This window comes from Saccostrea cucullata, unplaced genomic scaffold, assembly GCF_032062105.1.
Source record: "Saccostrea cucullata isolate Sc308-1 unplaced genomic scaffold, CSIRO_AGI_Scuc_v1 ctg1070, whole genome shotgun sequence".
In the NCBI taxonomy this organism is placed as follows: Eukaryota; Metazoa; Mollusca; class Bivalvia; order Ostreida; family Ostreidae; genus Saccostrea; species Saccostrea cuccullata.
Genome location: NW_026934082.1, coordinates 6,109 through 26,040, shown reverse-complemented (window position 1 = coordinate 26,040; position 19,932 = coordinate 6,109). Strand labels below are relative to the sequence as shown.

General features: G+C 32.5%; 1 long non-coding RNA gene across 2 annotated transcripts; it reads right to left on the bottom strand.

The window, feature by feature from the left end:
* Positions 1–9,376: 9,376 nt before the first annotated feature.
* LOC134239910 (uncharacterized) lies at positions 9,377–17,846 on the bottom strand. Of its 2 annotated transcripts, none has more exons than XR_009986320.1 (5): positions 17,802–17,846; positions 11,706–11,790; positions 10,720–10,822; positions 9,984–10,134; positions 9,377–9,489 (listed from the first exon to the last, which is right to left on the bottom strand). It is a non-coding gene; the product is annotated as an uncharacterized LOC134239910 (long non-coding RNA). The 2 variants fall into 2 exon arrangements; XR_009986319.1 differs by lacking the exon at positions 17,802–17,846 and adding an exon at positions 14,289–14,364.
* Between the last annotated feature and the right edge of the window lie 2,086 nt (positions 17,847–19,932).

Sequence of the window (19,932 nt, the reverse complement as noted above, 5' to 3'; positions counted from 1 at the left end):
ATGTATTTCACAACACACTAAATTATCTCCCTTTAATCAATGAACTCAGATAAAACACAACTGCCCAAAACCTAAACCTCCTTTTATTAACCCGCGCTCTCTAAGTTACACTAAATTTATAAATACACAAAATCCCTCAGCTTTTCTTCTCTATTTGTCAAGCTCGTTACAACCTAGACCTAAGGAAGTCACTAAAATTCTTGAATACTTATTTATCTCATTACTCTGTTCTTACTCTTTTATATCCCACAATTTCCATCTTGTTGGAAAACCACACTTTGATAAAACCTTGTAAATCTCTGTACTTGAAATGAGACAAAATACAGTTTTACAATTTATTACAAGATTTATCTCTCAAATGAACAATCAACAAATTCTAAACTCTGTCTCAGTCTGTCTATGTCACCTATTAGTCCTGACTTATCTGTCTAAAACCAATCTCAATGCAACTCACCAAACTCCTAATTCTCAAAACGCAGTACAGTTAAGGTGAGCAATGGAAATATTGACTAAATTTTGTATTTAAAAATGTATTCGTAATCGGGATGGCGATTTTTTTTAGTACATTATTTATATCGGATAATTGTAATTATTATTTATAACTACATATCGAGGACGATTATATTTTATATTTAGACTAGTCACGTGATGCGTCAGTCACGCGATTTTAGCACATTGACTTGAAGTATTGATGTTACATATAAACATCACTAGTGCAAGGGCATAACCAAGTTAAATTTCCAAATAAAGTATGTAAATATTTTCAACACATATTGTAGTTTCTAAAAAGTGCTGCGATCCTGTCTAAATTCTGCAATTTCATTGTTAAAATTAAACTTGTATGACCGAATGCTGTATTTTTTCCTGGTCAGCGGCATGAAATATTGATATAATTAAATTGTTTTAAAGATTTCATCAGGATCGCAGCACTTTTCAAATACCTTAATAGTTCTATAGTTGAAATGTAAAAGCTTACTTTGATCCATAGAGTGTATGCCCTTGCACTAGATCGATTTATTAAGACCCCCCACATTACCCTCTGATGTACTTGCATTAAAATATACGGCAGTGTCAATTAAATACGTAATGTACAGAAAATATATAAATAAAATAGTGAAGAAGACATTAAATCCAAATTATTGGCCCATGGAATATCTGTTAATAATATTTTATTTAATTAGAGAGTACATATTTTGTTGAGAAAATATTACTTGATCTGTCTCTCACTGCATACAAACTACGTCACGTTGTAAGAAATGACGTCATATTGACAAGTGTATTGCAATCAGTGACTTGTTTATAACTTGTCATGTGGGATTTAACTAACGACAAAACAACACGCTGTAGTAAGATTTTATGTAGTTTGATGATTTCTTACTGGTTAAATTAACAGATACACTCATTTTGTGGTATTTTAAAGAAATGTTGTATGACGTATATTGTGTATGATGTCATAGTCAAGTTTTCCCGTACAAATTAGGCTCCGCCTCCTTTTTGTAACCTTAACTGTGCTGCGAACTTCCTCCCATACCTCCTGGATGAAAGTAAAAACCAATAACTAAAACCTAATCCCTTAAATCTAATCAATTCCTAACAAATTTCAAACACCAGTAATTCCTGCAAATTTCCTAAGTCTGAATTCCAGATAAAAACAGTAGCAAAATTTAGAAATACACTAGCTTCCTTAGCTAATTGTATAAATTACCTAAACAATTTCAAGTACTTCTAAAATTTAACAACAATTTACCAAAAATTCAAACAACCAGCAAATTTTAACCAAGTCCAATTCTCAGCTAAAATTCACTAAAACCTGACCAGAACTTCCTATAAAATTCCACAAATATTCCAAAAGTTCCTAATAATCCTTAAAATAACCCTGGCTCTTCTAAAATAAAACTAAAAAGTCATTATAAACCTAAATCAATACGCCCAACCCATACTAACTCCTTACCCCTAAAACATGACTTCTCTAAACAAATCAACCTAGCAGAAGAGCAAAAATTCCTTGAATCTCTCCCTTTTTATACAAGAACATGACGTAAACTTGGAAACTGTTGAACATGTTGGAAAACGTTGGAGAATCTCTCGTGACATTTCCCGTAAACAGCAAAGTCGATAGAAAAATCTAATAACTACATACAAGACAACTTTTCTGAATGAAAGTAATCTCTAAATACATTCTTCAATTAGAATAAGTAAATTAATCTCCATCTAATCAAAAAATAACACAATTAACTCCAAAAATCCTAAAACTATCGTAACTTTTACGATCGGGCTCGATCTACACAATTTACGACCGCCAAGTTCGTAAACAAATCTACCAGTCTATAATCTGCCGATAATTAACTGAAAACAAGTTAAACTTCAAGAATACATGATTCCATTCATAAATCTATGGTTCATCTAATACAGAAGACCAATTAAAGTCCCTGAAACATGAAGTAAGCTAAAATAATACCACAACTTTACTACTGCTATGATCAGCTGATTTCTACGTAACTCAAAACATGTGCACAAACTATTTCAACTCATTAAAATCACTTAAACTGGTCAATAATCACCTATCAACTACATGCAAAGCATAAATTAACACCTATTTCTGCAATGTCAAGTAATTATAACACATATACAAATTCATTTCAACTCTCCTACAATGTCAACAATAATCAGGTTCAATAACTCTGTATAAAACTAATCTGTCAAATCTCTGGACCGTTACAGTATCAACACCCGCGGTTTCAATCGCCTTAGAGCAGAAAATTAGTGAATGTTATTTGGGTATATACGTATCAGCGTTTCACATCATTGAACATGCTGGTCAACAATGACCCTAATTTCAATCTACCGGTATGTAATGCAAAAATAAAATTGATAAATGAAATGTGTATGAATTTCTTTCAGGGTTAATTGATTTTGAACATAATCTGAGGGTTCCAATTTGGTGATTTACAGATGTACATTATAACATTGACAAATATTTACATTCAGTGTAATTTTACTCATGAAATCCATTAGAAATCCACGACGTTCAAATTTCTATAACACACGCGATACCTTATCACCGAGCGTTAGAATACACAATAGAAAATATATACATTTTCAGTACTCTAGGAACACCAAAATGTACAATGTTTTATTTCAATTAATTTAATTAAAAACAATAACCCTAAAAATTATCGTAAAAATTAACGTAATGACTAATGTGAGTTAAGAATAAATTTGTCACTTTTTTCCTCGCAATGTTTTTTGCGTTATTTATCTTTGTGACGTCATTTAACGTCATTGACGTGAACGGCTCTTACATCTATTCACAACGGCAGTTTGAAGGGCACTAAATTCACATTTAAGGGGACGAAGGACGCATGGTCACGTGACTCAGTTTCATTACGTCATTATCTCTTATTAAATATGTATAAAAACCAGATTGAAACCACAGTGTTTGGAAAAAAATTACTATTTGTTTGAGTTCAACATCTTGTATAAAAATATCTAAAAACATTTAAATTTTCTTGCAAATATTTCCAACGAGTCGCTGACGTCATAGTGGATCTTAGTACAGTAAGATTATATACAAGGTAGAACACGGGTAGTATAATATCATAATCAAAGTACTGAAAGTACTGATAGGCGGAAGCATGATTGCAAGTCCTCATGTGGTTTTTGGTTTGAACATATTTTATTGTTTTGATGTTATAACAAAAGGATTGGACACAAGTTCTTAAAAACTTAGAACGTCCTCTCCTTTAAAAGTCCTCATGTGCAAAACTTTAGACACATATTAGAAGTATAATATCTATCTTAAGTGTGGGGGGTGTTAATGAATATTTTGAAGGATTTTTGAATCTAAAGAACAAGAATTAACAATATGTCTCCCTTTTGAAGTGGAGAGATGAGAATAGGTGAAGTCAATAGCAATTTGATCATTTTAACATTTATTTTTGTAAAGTATAACAAGATAAAATTGAAATGCAAGTTGCAATTATACATAAGATTTGTAATGTATGGTTTTTGGGAGCAAGAAATGGATAATTATTAAATTTCACACAAAAATAAGTATTAATGAGTAATAGAAAACAATAAAAATTACAACTGCTTTTGATTTTGTCTGTATATTTAGCTGACATATTACCAATGAAACAAAGTCTTGTTAAGTTGCAAATCAAATAATGATGCAACATACATAGAAGGCCTTAAATAGATATACAATGTGCTTGTGATTCTATAAAATGTCTTGATTCAATACACGTATGGCCCAGGTAGATCAAATCACAAGTCTCTAATTCTGATTAGAGGTGAGCCCTGTGTCATGATGTCCACAATAAATGGATATTTTTCAAGAGAGCTCCTACCATGGCAGACCCTTGAATGCAAGACAATATTTTTTTTATTCCTGTGGTAAACTTGTTTTTCGGGATCGTAAAATATTGGTACATGCATCCTTATATCAGTAGTGTTTTCTTTTCTGGAGATTGTCTCCACCATTCTCCTGACAACTGTCTCTTGTTAGAATTTTCTACAAAGTGAACAAGTGAAAACAAAATAAAGAATATCTCATAATTGACTGCCGTCATGAGAAAAGGGCCCTTATCTTTTGACGTCACAATGCTCAGAAAACGACGTCAAAGTTGCGGTATTGTAAACACGCAAGCAAAAAAAATTGTCAAATGCGTTTCGTGATCCAGACATAAAATTAGATTTCAAAGTGTAACAAAAAATTGAAATTTGATGCGGACATTTTTAATAGGTATATAGTATGATATTTGTACTATTTAATACGTGAATTTTTTCATAATTTTGTTGAAGTACATGTATATACATGTAACTTGATGTTGATTGATATGCGACATTTGGACACGCACCTTACTAGGAACAGCGATTAAAACTATGTATATTCATGACGAAATTAAAAATGCTGCATATTATTTGTTTTTGAGAAATTTCCAAATGCTTGATTTTGAATTCATGTTAAGAAGTCTTAATATTAAAAGGTATATTCCATATACATGTATATGTTTCTCAGAGAGAGAGAGAGAAAGAGAGAGAGAGAGAGAGAGAGCGAGAGGTTTATATATATATGCACTTATAGTATTACCATTCTTATAAGCGATACTTTTTTTTCTAAAAAATATATACCATAATTTAGAATGTATTTTAATTTTAATCCATAGTGAATCATACTGATGTACCCCGATAGCCAGCCCACTGTGAACTGTCGATTTTTAAATGTGTGTAAAAAAAGGGGGGTTGGGGAAAAGTAGACAAGCCAACAAAAATCTCCGAATAAAAAGATAACCGGTTAAAGTTCAAGCAGAAAAAACTTAACCCCTGTGTGACTGGATATATATTCTGGTAACCTTCTACATCAACAATGAATAATTCTATACTAAATCAACAGTAAGAAAATACGCTAAGGGAAAAAAGAAAAAAATACGGGGAGGATGGAGATGCCATGAAAATTTTGCTAAAAATAAATTTTGTTTACAAAAAATAATTAAAAATGATGCAAAAAATACATGTTTCAATTTTCTTAAGTTATTCCGATGAAATCCCACTCGAAACTGAATTGCAATATGTATAGGAATTAATTACAGCTATTGTAGACTTTTCCCAAAAACATTATACCAAATTTTGAAGAAATTAACAATTTAACATCAACAGTGATAACATGAATGAAGATATTTATAAACCAGAAAAAAAACCCACTATAGATGAAGCGAAAAGATAGCTGTAGTGTAGCTTTCCGAAAAACCGGCAGACCGGAGAGCTACAGTGCCACCAAGGTTCAAACTGTATATCTATTGGGGAGGTCAACATTACCGCTACATTGCCAAAAATTTCAACTCATTACCGCTACATTTTGTCAGATTTTCGACCGATCATTACCGCTACATTTTTCCAGCAAAAAACAACTCATTACCGCTACATACTGAATCAGCCAAAAACAACTCATTACCCTACATATCGATTTAGCCAGGTAGTTCGGTTTACATGAGTTCTAATCAACAGAATTCACTCACTATCTAATCAGAATGAGTACATATATAAAAAAAAATCTGCAGTGGGAATCTAATCATTTAGTGTCATCTGAACATTATGACCACCATTGAGAAGTTTGTTACAAATCGAGGGAATACCGGCTTACTTAGTGATTTTTTTTTTATATATTTTGAAAAAAATAAGACTTTAAAAAACTCAAAATTGTGGAAATGCGTTGAAAAGAGTTGCAAAAGCAGCTGCAAAACAGACCTCGACGAATTATAGTAAACCTATCCTGTTCAAAGTCCTACTTTCACCTCCCCGTGGTGAGCAGGAGGAACGGGTCTTATGCATGTACATTTATAGGTTGTACTGTACACGCATAAGTGGCCTCCTTACGAAAGAAGCAATGTAGCGGTAATGTATACTTTTTTATGTAGCGGTAACGTAAGGTTTTTTGTAGCGGTAATGACAATGTAGCGGTAATGAAAATTTTGAAAATGTAGCGGTAATGATACGCACCCATCTATTGCGCACAAAAAGTTGCGCTTAGTTCTGGATTAATTCTTCCAAATTCTTACCTCAATCGCAAAAAAGATAGATTTAAAAGGAAATATCTTACTCCTCTATAAATTACTCTCGTAGTTGACATCTGCACAGCTACAGTTCTGCAGCTAGCGAAAAGACGTACAAATTTCTGGCTTATGTCAGATATAGCTACATTTTTTGAGAATCCCTGATAGAGCTTAAAGTATAAGTGACAAGTGGTTATGGTGTAATTTCCAAAAGTTATGAAAATGTTTAAAATCATAAACCACTTCAAACCTTAGACAACAAAGAAGTCTAATTTTTAGAATGATGAAAAAGTAAATTTTTAGCACTGGTGATGTCCAATGGGAAAAAAAGTACTTTCGTTCAAAACTTAATGAGTGTGAAACATATTTCATTGACTACTCAATTCATGATATGAAGTAAATTAAATGAAACTCTTTTTACGTTGAAATCTTCAACTCTGATACATGTACATGAATCTAAATATCCCGTATATCACGACATTTATTGGATCTCCGTTGAAATCGAAATACTGAAGTTTATATCATGATCCTGAAATGACTCTAAGGAAAGGAATTGATAAATAAACTCAAATATTTCTGCATTGAAAGAAAAATACTGTCAATATTACAGTCGCACGCAAGTAGTATCGGGGAGGGGGGTACATCGAAAGTCCGTTTGCCCCCCCCCCACCCACCTTTTCTTGCAGCATAGTCAAATTAGTGCACAATAGAACAAACGCAAAGTATTATGTTTAATTGAGAAAAATTGAAACTGCAAAAAGTCTGATCCATCCCTAACGGCGAAATTGGATTCGAGTTTGGACAATCCCCACTCTTTGGTTTTTTTGTTTTTTGTTGGTTTTTTTTTTTTTTGTGGTTTATCAAATTTTTATTCTACATGTCCCCCATCCTCTCTTCAAGATTCTACGTCATTGAGTTGTAGGGAACAGGCGAAATCGTACTAGTCATATATATTTTTTTTTATTTCGATATATCGAAAAAGTGGTACATTGTACATGTATGTTTTGAACTAATAACTAAGAAAAAATGGATAAGAGCGTTAGATTATAACCTCATATAAAATACATAAACGTGTGTTGGACGAAATATTTCATTATTGGTTAAGACAGTCGCATCGAAATGTGAAAATTTTTATTAGGTGTCAGATTAGTCAATGTCACGGAGGGAGATGAATAGATGACCTTTCCTGGCCGTATAAAAATAATACAAATGTTATGTTCAAGTGAAACAGGGTAAAGGTGCCTCAAATTAAAAAAAAAGTGAATGTGCAGAAATATGTGTGACCGATTTAAATCGTGATTTACTTTAAAAAATAAGTATTTTCAATTTTAGGTATAAGTTCAATTAAAGGTACAGTATATAAACCATTCATAAGAAAATCCTTTGACATCATTTGCCTCTTTATTATATTTTTACGCCATAACTTAGACAGGCGAAGAAAATGATTTGTATGAACAATTGAATTGAAACATTTTTGACAAAATCTTCAAAAAAGTAAACTTAAAAAAAATCCGCTTGCATGAAAGAAGCGAACATGAATTCAATTCATGCATTCAATTTTTTTTTTTAACGGAATAACAAGTTTACATATCTTGGTGTATATGCATTTATTTCTCATTTTTCGGTGATACAGAAATTATATGGTGTTTTGATCCTATCCTAACAGATATAGGGAAAAAAGTTACGTGTGTGTGTGATGGTGAGTGAATTTTAATGACTGATAAGAAATTCATTTTCTTTTTAATATCGGGATGGAAGTGCTTTTCCTGCGTGGGGAATGTCCCGTTTTGCGCGCGGTGGCCTTCTGGAATTCTCTCTCTCCCCTCTCTCTCTCTCTCTTAATGTTTGAGTGTTACAAGTGCTTTATATATATTATAACTTGAGTAGATTATTTTAAATCAAAAGAATAATTCGTATGGATTTAAAAAGTACAATTTTAAATTTTCTTACTGAATATATTATAACATTTCCTAGATTTTGTCTAGACTCCCATCCCCCCTTTAAGACATTAGGAGATCTGCACTGGGTGAAAAAAGTGGTTTCCCATCATGGGAAATTTTATGGAAACCACATGGAAACCTCAAGTTTACATCATGTTTCCCAGTGGTTTCCGTAGCGGATGCTAGGTTATTCCGCCAAGTTTCCGTGACACGGAAACCCCCTACGCTCCGATTCCATAAGGTATCCCGAACCACGGAAACCTCTGTAAACCTGAAGTTTCCCGAACATCCATGTAGTTTCCCGTAATGGGAAACCTGAAGATTCCACAGGTTTCCAGAATCAGGAAACTTGATGGAATCGGAGCGTAGGGGGTTTCCGTGGAATGGAAACTTGGTGGAATCTTTAGGTTTCCTTTTACGGGAAACTACATGGAAGCTCGGGAAACCTCATGATTCCTAAAGTTTCCTCGACTCAAGAAACCATATGGAATATGAGCGTAGTGGTTTCCGTGGAATGGAAACTTGATGGAATCTTAAGGTTTTCTTTTATGGGAAACTACATGGAAGCTCGTGAAACCTTATGATTCCTGAAGTTTCCTTGACTCAGAAAACTATATGGAACTTGTGTAGCACTTTCTGTGTGGCGGAAACTTGGTGGAATTATCTGGAGTCCCATTCCTGGTGGAAATTACTGGGAAACTTGAAGATTCCCTAACTTTTCTAAAGGAAGCAATGTGAAATAATGCGTATTCTTTTAAAAATCTATCAAAAAAAATTATTACATGTAAAAGAAAAAAGCATTACCAATTTATATGTTTAATAATTCATTTGATGTACAAAAACTGTAACTGAATTTTTCAATGATATCAAAATATTAAACAAATTCATATATCTTAGATAAACAATGGAACAGTCTTTCACATTTAAGTCCATTCATAAGGGTCATTAAGTACTTCTTTCAACATCAGTTTCCTGGTTTTCTTCACATCACCTATGATCTGCAATATTCATTCAAAATTATTATATGATGTCAGAATTATAATGCTTGAATATAACTTAGAAATCTGAAAGATCAGTCAATGTCCTTTAATATACCAATATCAATAATTACTTTCCATGACCATGATACATATGATTTCAGCATTTAATGTATCTCTTTAATATTTAATGCTTTATGATAAGTGAAAAAAATAACATAACATAAATAATGTTTTCAGCCTTATTATGTCATTGAGAATATATTACTACATGTATCTCATACTAAGAACCCTGCTTTAAGTTTGATAAGTTTGAGAGAAAACATACCCTTTAAAATAACAAAAATATTAGGGAGAGATTTTTTTTTAAATTTTGATATTCGACCTAGAAATTGGTTGAAGATCATTGCAGACCCTCCATCCCATTGCACAAAAGCTAGATTACACCAGGGGAGATAAATACTCTGGACTACGATCATTTTAAATAAAGATATACAGTAGATTTTGATACTGACCTTTGACCTAGAAAATTAGTCCAAGGTCACTCTTCATCCTCTATCCACAGGCTCTCTGTAGTTTAAGTTTGAGAGAGAAATATGCACAGAACAAGTGATTTCAGATGGAGTGATGGGTAGACACTGTCTAAGGGCATCCACAGAACAGGACCTAAAAATAATGCAATATATATGTATTACAGTATATATACACATGTACTTGTATGTTAATGATTTATCATATGCTGCATTGGACACATATGATTTTATCATGGTTTAAGTATACATGTATCTTATGAGTAATTTTATACCGGTATTGCATGTACGCTCAGTTTATTTAAGAAATAAATAACAAGTTTATAAACTTCAATGGGAGAGATACCACAAATGTATATATAAACAAGTAATTTAATTTTTTTTTTTTACATATATTGACCAACATTATTTACATCCATTCATCATGTTCATGAATTGGCTGATCAAAATTCAGTCAGTTTTAGATCTATATGATACACCACAAAGGACTTTCACATTTACAAAATTTATTCCCCTTCGCAGGGTCAATCTGGGGTCAACCGGCTTAAGACGCTGTTTTCCCTCTTTAACCGTATCAACTTTGAGGGACAATATCTTAGAAATAAAATCTGTATGAACATATTCATTATGATTTTCATGTTCCCCCATACTCTGGCAATACAGATATAGATCGTAATTGTCCAATATTTTTGAAGATTGAAAATATTAACAAGTAACTTACAAAGGACAAAGTGGGGAAAATGAGCGATACGCCGACAATTGGAGAAAACTCTTAGGAATGTGAAATTCGTCTATTGGTGATGACAATTCCTGTTTTAATGTCACTGAAAAATTAAGAGACAATAAAAATTTAAGCCCTATTGTCATACACGCATGCTGTTTTTTCATCCATATAACCTTTTAGTATCATAAAATTTACCAAAATTTAATACTTCAAATAATTTCATTGAATAGCTATAAAATAAAGGAAACTCTAAAAACTTAGTGACTTGCAGAAATTATTCCTTGAAGAGAAAAAATCTATCATATTTCATATAAATATGTGCATAATGAGCCTTTTTTATTCATTTAGAACATATGGTATGTGCCTCATTTCCCCAAGAAATTTTCAAAGACAATGGACTATCTGTAAGCAGAAATCATTGCTGTTTACTTACATTGGAAAATTTATGAAAATAATTAACTTCCTATTTTTTTTATTTTAAATAATGCTAAAAATAATTTAATCTATTAAAAATAATCTAACTGACTGTAAAATAACATTTTTCATAATCTTAATCTATGGGCAGATCACTCTAACTTCATAAAACTACCTGATATTAAAGTAGAACTCTTTAGTGTGCAGTCTTTAGAGCTTCCTTTAAGTAATCAAAATACTGACCAGCAAGAAATCAGTTAATAAGCATTTCCTTTTTTTCATTCAAATTTTTGGAGAGATCTCAGAGTTTTTTTCCTGTTCAATTCAGGTTCAAGACGATAAAGTTTTATTGAAGTGTATGTATTAGAGAACTGCTTGTATGTCAATCATAGCAATACACACATAACATGGAGGGGGCAAATTGTTTCAGCCCTAGCTTTTACATAAAACTTCTTGTAGCTCACAGCTGATATACCACAGTTCAGTATTTAAATAAAATTTAGAATCTTTTTTTTTTTTTTTCAGGCAATTGTCATATACATACTAATCATGAATGAATTACCACTTACCAAATGACCACATCCTGAATCATCATACATTTTCTATAATTTTATCTCACTGGTTTTCTTTTAAAGTCACACAGTTTTCTTCTCTCTGAAATGATAAATTATGTCCAGGTAGTATTGCATTCTAATTTAAACTAATTATGTATTAGCATTAGCAACAACCAGGATGGAAGAAAAAATAACCAGAAGTCTCTGTCGAGACTGTAGCTCTACTGGTTTGTACTTATCAAAAACTGATGCACAGAATTATGTATCTTAGTATAGTCTACTTGTGTGCCAAGTTATATTGAAATCAGACTAAAATTTAAGGAGGATTAGTGTTTGCAGACAGACGGACAGACAGACAGACAGACGGACGCATTACTATCGCATAAGCTCTTCTGGTCTCTGACAAGTAGAGCTAAAAAACAAGATGTGCTTGTGAAACACAGCAACAAAGTTCGAAAATGCAATTTTTTTAGCATAAAAGTCACAGTCAAGATCACATAATCATTGTCCTTGTTGCCATTTGAAAGCACTTCATTAGTGGAGTATGCATACTAAATATGAAGCCACTATCTCGTATAGTTCTAAAGTTATGGTGAAGGTTTAAGTTGACAACAGACACTCAGACAGACACACAGATATACAGTTATGGCAAAAGTTTGGACATTATAACTTGGTATACACACAGCCATTTCGAGGTATCAAGGGTAAAATTCACAGCACAGCGGGACTGCATTTTGACTTCGAAGGATCAAGGGTTTCGAGAGATCAGGAGTTCGAGAAATCAAGAGCAAATCTGCTTAGTTATATAGTGGAAAAAATCGGGACAGGAGACTCACTTCAAGCGATCAAGAACTTCCGAGAAATCGAAGTTCAAGCTATCAAGAGTTACCTGTATATACAGATATAAGAAGCATCTTATTATTTGCAATTTTGACCTAATGACAGCTAAATCTGTTCAGTAAGACAATACTTTGTAAATGTATGTAAGTAGTTTTATTGTGCATGATTATTTACTTATTTTCTTGATCTTCTCAACTTGAAGTGTTCTGTATTTTATTACCAAGTTTGTAATAAACATAATGAAACATAACCTTTTCCACATCACATCCTGTATCAGACCTTTGACCAATATCAGCCCTAGGGCCTCTGTCCCTCTGGCTGATATTGGTGTCTCGGGCTAGAATGTGATAAGGAAAAGAGTATGTTTTATTCGCTATACATTGTCCTACTCAGGTCAATAATTGTGAAAAAACTGATAATTCAAGCTGATGATTCATTTGCATTTCTTGACATACTATCAATATTAATTCACTATTAGGCTTTTCTTTTTTTACATCTTCATCTCAACAGGTTAGACATTACAAAAAAAAAAATCTTTTGAGTCGTAAACTATTTCAATAAACAATAAAACAAACCTTATATTCTCCCTCACTTCGTTCGTCCGAATATAAATTAATGAAGTGCTAAATGAATAAAACACAACACATGTTAAGTAGGAACGCTGCTCGCTAGTGCTTTTATTTAATTCTAATACATAACCACTTTATGAAACCAACTGTATAGCCCAACTTCATTACACTCCATTGCATTACTATCCTCCATATTTCTTAATCTTTAAATCCTAGCGAGCAAGCTTAGAGTGCCGTGCTACCGCATGGCCTTACTATTTATACCCCAAATAACCACGTGACTTCAGAAGAAAACTTTTCGAACACATACCGCACATTATTTTAATTATCTCTTCAGAAAAGTGGACAGGCTTTCACCTACATTCACTTTTTTATGTATATTTTTCCTCCATATCATCGTCATGCATATGATTACCGTCTTCCTTGGAAGACGGTATTGTATAGTTGAAGTTTTTTACAGTCTTCGGACTATGCACTTCCTCTCTTTTGTGATTGGTAGAAAATGCATGATGAGAAAATTTTCAATTATTTCATTGGTTGAAATGCTGTTCAAGGCAAGGGAGATAACTTTCTGATGATCTAATTTTCGTACGACTTAACAATTTTGCAAGATTTTCAATCTTTAAAAAAATGACAAAACGAACAACAAAATCAGCAGTAATTAATTCCTAATAACATGATTTTTTGTATAGCAAAAAATAAAAAGATCTCTTTAACTTCATTATAAATAAAATTTGATTTTTATTGCTTGCAGGCTTTACAATTTGTTATTATTCTTTTCCCCTTTCTTGTTTGAAGAAGGAAATGAAATCAGCCGAGGTTTGCCGAAAGCTCTCGGCGAATCAAAGTTTACGGAGATGACCGAGCGGCAACCGTGGTAGGGCTAATGCCAGTAAAAAGCTAATGTAGAAATACAAAATCAAGAAATTCAAAAGAATTATACGGCCTGATAGGTGTAGATCAGTTTACAGTTTAAGATTCAGTTTACAGTTTAAGATTGTTGCTAAAGACGGGAAGCTTTTTAAAAAAGCTCTACTTGTTAAGGTTATGCTATTTGCTACAATCTATTCCAACTGTTCTGATGAGGATATCCTTCATGAATAATCGGATAAGCTGAGATTGAAGACACTTTTTGTAAAAATATCGATGCTTTTATCAAAGTTTTGGACCAAAAATATTTAATTTATACCTTGTCATAAGTCGTAAGTTCCAAAAAACAAGAGTTGGCTATCCGAAAAGTCAGAAAACACATGTATTAAAACCGGATATTGTACAGTCTGAATTTAACTACGAAACCATGCTCGGTGTAACTATTATCATCCGGATAATTTGAGCGGGGTTAAAAATATTTTTTTTTTAATTCCGAAAAGTATTCATTTATATATAGAGAGAGAACATACATATGGAGCATACATTTTAATAAACATGATAAAAGGCCGGCCATAAAAGGCGAAACGTTGCCATTTTACAACATACAGCATGCACATGCACGGTGCCTTTGGGGCCTCCATTATCTAAGTTATGCTCTATCACTGTCTCAAATTTTTCTCTCTCTCTCTCTCTCTCTTTCTCTCTGCAATATATACACTTAACAATTTAAAACTTAGGTATCCAACTTTTCAAAATGGCGTCAGAACAAAAGTTGCCTCCGATGGTGAAGATTTGTTGTTGCCAAATATTACAACTATTTACCGTAAAAAGTTAACAAAAATATACGTACACTAATCCTTCATCGTTGACCATTGCATTTATCACAGTCTTAAAGACACTGGGTGGTGAAACCATCTTAACTTTTCACATTTACCAGCTGCTTACACCTTCTTCTTCGTCCTTCTCGATCCTCCAAAAATGGCGCCTCGGGAAATTGACCAATGAAATAAAGCGCCTACAGAGCGATGCAGGATGGGAAATATAAACTGTTGAGATCTTATATTAGAATTTAATTAAGTTTTCCCCTTTTCATGGAATAAAGAGAGGGGCTCCTAAATATTTTTGCCGATATGATGTGTAGGCCTAGTATATTTAGAAAAAAAAGCGGTTAAATACATGAGGCAAGAGCAGAAAACAAAATGTTTCTTGCTTGACACCTCAACTTATTTGTCTTCGGGATATGGGTTTCGGGGCTTGGTTGTTTTTAGTGGCCGTCCTTGCTGAAAGTACCCCCACCCCCCCCCCTCTCCCCGCTTCTTTTAACTGTTACATGTATGATTATAATTTATAATGTCACACCAAAAGATGTTAAATTTTTAAAAGCACATTTTTTTTTTTTTGTGAACTTTCCACAGGAATCCTAAAAGGCATGAAAATGAGCTACAATTATAATATGATTATCAAGAACAGTTTTTTTTTATTTCAATAGTGATAATTGAAAAGTTCGGTGATTAATAATTCATTGCTAATAAATTGTTGTGTTTTTTTTTTGGGGGGGGGGGGGGGATTAAATTACTAATTGAACTCCCTCCTTTTCGGGGTTTAATTAGATTTTGAGCCTGCTATCAATATTACTGGTGGACCTGCTAGACTTTTCTCTAATTGCTACATGTACATTGTACTTTAAACTCCTTGACCTTAAGCTAAAAAGAATTCCCACATCATTTTAACAAGTAAAATTGTTAAATGAATCAGAATATGTTGAAATCCTTTTTCTTAGGAGAGTTATATCTCTAGGTGGAACAAAACTAACATCTTATCAAAGGCAGGAAAATATAACAGTTACTGTATTTTAATTCAGTATTTTAGTCGTGATTGGTATAAGTAAAGTCATGGGAAAGATTATGTCGAAAGTCATCTATACTCGTTGATGTGCAGGGCTGTTCTTATGCATACAGCTTTAGCTGGTCCCGCCCTGTATTTCTTTAATGTTTTTTTTTTTCGTTAAGAAATCTGGTAAGGTATGCTAGTAAAAATAAAATCCCGGTTAGTTTATTACTCTAACGGAAATTACTTTCCTACAGGCCTGAAGACCAAGTCTATTAGTCACGCAAGTTTTTTTTTAAAAGAGTAGCATGTCGGCGAATAAAAATAAACTAGTGTACAACATAGATAAAGAAATGTTTGTTAAAGTATTGACAAACTTCATACCTTTATAGAATGAAATCAACAAAAAGTGCACAAAAATACAATCGTGACAATTATACAATGAATTAATTATACAATTAATTCTTTTAATAGATTGCCTCAGCATGCACTACTTTAAAATCCATTGTTCTTAAGGAAAACAAAATCATGCAAAATATTATAGACTTTTCTTTATCTAGAGCAATGGCCTTTGGAGAAAAAAAAATGGCTGAAATTTTAAAGTTTGTTAGATATAATGTATTGTGCATTTAGGACCTTACATTGTAATTTCATGCGAAAAGTGCAGGCGTTTACTACACGGGGATCTGCGTACATATTTAAACAAAAAAAGGAAAGAAAAAAAAAAAACGTTTTATGTGATGAATTATATTATAAACATTTATCTAATAAATGTCTTTGTAGTACGTTAGATTATAAATTTCACACAAAAACCCATCAACAATATTGAATACAGTTTTGATTTCACATTGATCTATTAACGTCATTCTGATTTAATATATTAATAATTATACACGATGAGAATTACGATCTATTCAATACCTATAGAAAATTATTTAATTTCTTTAAGAGGATAGTTTTATTTTAAATCAGTAATGAAAATTGAAATAAAAATTCTAAATAGTTTGTTCTTTCATTGAACTTCTTAAATGTAGGTTATTTTATAAATATGTTCTCTTGTATAACTTTATTTATGGAATATACAATTTTTTAAATGATAAAAGAAACACGAATCATCATCTTAATTTAAAAGAATTTTCGGTCGGAGACTGTGTGTGTACATGATCGACAACAGCCCATTGTTCCCTTTAGGTACAAAACCGTCTCAATTCACATAGAATATACAAAAAATACACAGTGACAGGTGTCTTCGCAGCACGTGTCTCCACCTGAAATGGCACGTGAGGACAGGTGTCCCTAATTACACAGGCCGATCATAGTGACTTTTTCAAAAGCGTTTTTTTTTGGGGGGGGGGGGCTTCTCAAGGAAAAAATGAAAAGCAACCCACCCACCCCCAATAATAAAAATGATAATTTGATAAATTAAAAAAAACAATATTCACTACTAATAGTAAAATACTAGTATGATAATACTCAACCCCCAGCCAATTCGATGAATGATTCTTATCTGACCAGTTTATATTAATATATTAATTCATAATAAAACAAAATCTTTATCACTTTTTAAACTTTTATTTAAAAACTTGAAATACTAAAAATGTAATTTTGACAAACCAACAGAAGTATTTTTTTTCCTGACGGATTACCCCGGTATACAAGAAATGCCAACCTCAGGTATCTAATACAAATGCCTGGTAAGGTACCTTGATGTCATGTGAATACATGTAATTATGTAAATATAATTCTTCGATGTCAATTGCAAAATATTGGAAATATAATTATTTTATTGAGGAACGTCTCACCTGTCCTTAATCAGTAATCGTAACTTGACATATTTCTTTATTTACTTTTTAATCGATCTTTTTAGTAAACCTTTTCTGTAAATAATTTCAATAAATGTACCCTTCCTTAGCTCTTCCATTTTTTCAAAGGAACATTCATCATAGACAGCTTCAAGAAAGTAGGATCGGAAATGATTGATTTCTACATAACTGCATGCACTTACTTTTTTCTATTCCACTTCACGCATTCTATACGAGTTTACCAAAACTTATGTGATAAATCAAATTCAAAATTAAATAAAATTCAGTTAAATAAAATTAAATTAAAATTGAATTGCGTTCACGGTGCTGAAATATTAAATCAATCACACAGAAATACACGTCTAGTTATTTTAACTGTTTGAAGTTAATTATTTTGATACAGCATGTAAACACTTTTGAAATATTTCTATAATTGGTAAAAATATGGTAACATAATTAAATATTTAATTTTATGTAAAATAAAAGGTAGGTGGGTTAGTATTGAGATATACTTTCAAAGTTTCCCTGCCTGGGAAACATGGGGAAAACTACACATTGGTGGCTTCCATGTCGGGAATCTGTATGGAAACCACTGAGGCATGTTTACATGGTTTCCTATCTTGGGAAACTTACGGGAAACCACAGGTTGGTTGTTTCCATATCGGGAATCTACATGGAAACCACCGGGGCATGTTTCCATGGTTTCCTATCTTGGGAAACTTACGGGAAACCACAGGTTGATTGTTTCCATGTCGGGAATCTATGTGGAAACCACCGGGGTATGTTTCCATGGTTTCCTATCTTGGGAAACTTACGGGAAACCACAGGTTGATTGTTTCCATGTCGGGATTCTATGTGGAAACCACTATGTGGTTTCCATAAAATGGAAACTATATGGAAACTACTGATGTCACGATTCCCATATGTTTCCATCGGGTTTCCAAATTTGGGAAACCTGGCTTTTCATCCTGTGCTGCTCTAAACTAGTATGAAAATAGTTTTAAAAGACGAAATCCCTTATGAATCGTCACATACTCGTCGCCTGGAAGAAAAAAAAATTTTCTCAGGTTTATTATTCTCAAAACGATCAAGTTAATTTAAATAGCGTTATTTTAAGAGTTTTCGGAAATTGAATTAGACGCAGTCGACGTCATTACGTTTTCAGTGGATTACGTAAAAGTAGTTTTGGTGCGCCTCACTAAAATGCTTATAAAATACTGAAAAGGTGAGATATTTTCAAATTTTATGTATATTTGCATTCAGAAAGAGTCCGGCTATCAAAATTTACCAAAAAGTAAATTTATGAAAATTTGACCTTAAGGGCCCTTTTCTCGTGACGGCAGTCAATTATATTTAGCATATATTCTTTTACAATTTATCCGACTTTCAATAAATGAAATCAATGACTTCAAATAGCCCTTTATGATATATTTAATATATTTTCTAGGGAGTCAACTTAACCAGGTACTCGGTCCAACGTCCAAGTATTGAATACTAAAAATAGATACTCGGTTACTCGGATGTATATTAAATAATTTCTTTTTTCAAAGTAAATATTTTTATCAAAACTTATCAATACTTACTGAAATATGCAAACGGTTATTAGCATGTTTTCATCTACACCTAGCTGTAAAACACCCGTTATCGCCTCTACATGTAGCTGTGAATATACAGTAATTACTGACCAATTAGCAGGCACATAGTCGTTCTCAACTATTGTGGTCCTTAACTTTTTGCATGAGTGACTTTAACAATTGTTTTCAGTATACATCATAATGATTGAAGTATTTGCAGTACACAGCAGTGAAATATGACGTGCATAGAAATGCAGCTACCCACTTCAACAGTAAAGAAATATATATGTAGAAATAACTTTATTCAAAACAGATGAAAGTCATTTTGCTAATTAGGTTTAGTGTATAAACTGGATACAACCAATGAATAAATTATTATAAGACTATGAGCATGAAACCCCTTCAACAACCATTTCTTATCTTTGAACTTTCGCTAGTTGAATAAACAAACCTGCACAACAGTTTGTCCTGCTTTTGCGTTGATCAAGTAGATCCAAAACAACCTTTTGTAATTTTGGGTGTATTAATTGTGCATAATTTTTTGCTTTTTATTTGTTAAATAACTTAGCTACTAAAAAATAATTTCCAATCGAATTATTGTTTATTTGTACTTTTTTGTGGGTTAATAGAGATTAACTAGGCTCAAGAACAAACTTTTATCTACATTTTACCGTTAGTAACCGAGTATTCAGTCGGGGAAAAGTGTGATTAAGCGATTATTAATTATCAAATGATTTGACCGATTTGACTTCCCTAAATA